This window comes from Nestor notabilis, unplaced genomic scaffold, assembly GCF_000696875.1.
Source record: "Nestor notabilis isolate BGI_N333 unplaced genomic scaffold, ASM69687v1 scaffold17042, whole genome shotgun sequence".
In the NCBI taxonomy this organism is placed as follows: domain Eukaryota; kingdom Metazoa; phylum Chordata; class Aves; order Psittaciformes; family Psittacidae; genus Nestor; species Nestor notabilis.
This window is the reverse complement of record NW_009919976.1, coordinates 2,275-4,380: the sequence shown is the minus strand read 5'-3', so window position 1 is coordinate 4,380 and position 2,106 is coordinate 2,275.

Here is a 2,106-nt window from a genome sequence, read left to right as displayed (position 1 = left end):
GGGCAGCAGCATGTGAACTCCTGCCCAGCAGGGAACTGCACAGAGCCCCGGAGCAGAAGCTGCCTCCAGCAGGCAGCAGCCTCGCACCTCTCAGCACCGGCCACTTCACACCCTGAGTCCCGAGCTCAGCAACGGGTAAATCCTCATCAATCCAACGTTTAAGCCTCATCTATTTGCACCAAATTCCCCAGTTTCCAACTCTAGACGGAAGAACACCCCATCCAAAGCCATTATGATGATCATTTCCATGCTACGACAATAAACGTGTTGAGAGAAGTGTGACCTCTAGAAGAAAGGAACCATCGCACACAAAAACCTGTTATAAGTCAGAAGCACCCAGCTTCCTCCTCTGCCTTCTCCTGGGCCTGGCTGATATAACTGGAGGAGCTTTAAGGTCCCTCCCAACCCAACTCAACCCAACCCCGGGTGGGATCCCACGACTGTGAAGCCTGTGGGCAGACCCAGAGTGCTGGACACCCCCAAGGTCTGGGGCCAAGGGTGTCCCAGAGCCTGCTGCAGAGCCCACGGAACCTCAGCACACCCCACACGTAAGAAAGCCAGCCGTGGATGATGGCCCAGCTCTCCCACATCCCCCGATGGGATCCTGTCAGGCACACTCAGCTGTAACCCAGCTAGAGCAGGGAAGTATCTGACGTGCAAATGAAGTCCGTGTCCTCCCCATCTCCCACAGAGCAGGGTGTGCTGAATTTAAGAGGAGGCAGTGCCGGTCCAGTGACACAGTGACTGCCAGTAACGCAGCTGATCTCTCCGAGATGCAAACAGAGCAGCTCTTCAGCTTGGGAACCGGGGCGCAGAGGCAGAAAGCAGGGAGGCAGCGCAAGAGGCTGGGGCTGGGCAGCAACTTTCAACACAGCAAGAGAACGGGAGGACAGAGGAGAACAAGGGTGGGTGACATGAAAGGGGAGCTGGTGCCTGCAATAGGCAGCCTCTTTTCACCCATCCCTTTGGAAGCTCTGCTCTGCTGGCTGGGTGCTTACCAAGAGCCCTGCGTGCCTTGGATGGTCCAGAGCACACACAGCACCTTCCCCATGGGGCTGCCAGCTGAAGAGGTTGCAGCAAGACCCTGCCTGCAGCTGCACTGCAGCACTGCAGCACTGCAGCACTGCATTTCCAGCTCAGCTCCACAGCCAGGAGAAAGAGCACCCGAGCCCTCTGGTTCCTGATGGAAATGCACCGTGCCCAGGACCTCGCTGCGGTACGGGTGAGGACGGCAGCGCTGGCACTGCCGGGACCGGTGGCACGGCGGAGCCAGAGGACACCGACACACCAGGGAGGCCAAAGGGAGCTGGGAGGGAACGTGGGCACAGGACTCGGGAGCGAGGAGCCAAGAAGTGACCAGGAAAGAACCCGTGTTTCTGCACACCAGGCACTGTCCTGGCATCTGCCACCGAGCCCACAGGAAGGGCCAGAGCACGAGGGGTCAGATGGTTTATAAGGAAGAGAACAGAGAAATAGAACCGTGCAACGGTTTGTGCTGAAGGGACCTTAAAGCTCCTCCAGCTCGAACCCCTGCCCCGGGCAGGGACACCTTCCACTAGAGCAGGTTGCTCCAAGCCCCTGTGTCCAACCTGGCCTTGAACACTGCCAGGGATGGGGCAGCCACAGCTTCTCTGGGCACCCTGTGCCAGCGCCTCAGCACCCTCACAGGGAAGAGCTTCTGCCCAAGAGCTCATCTCAATCTCCCCTCTGGCAGGTTCCAGCCATTTCCCTTGTCCTGTCCCTCCATCCCTTGTCCAAAGCCCCTCTCCAGGTTTCCTGGAGCCCCTTTAGGCACTGAAAGACTGTTCCATGGTCTCTTACAGGAACCATTCAGCTCCACATTCCCCATCATTCCAGGCCTTCAAACACAGCCGCTGGCACCGGATCCACCCTGCCGAGGTGAGAAGCCCACAGGAGTGGGGTCAGAAGAGCTCTGTGGCCCCGAGAGCAGCAGCGCCCGTCACACAGTGCAGGGAGGCAGGAGGAGCTCCTGGCAGGGTCTGCTCTGCCTTCCCTGGGTAGCCCCAGCGAGCAGAGTTATGCAAGATAAACCATGAGGCTACGCCAGAGCCAGAGCCAAGAACTTTTATGTAAGTTCCCTCGCTG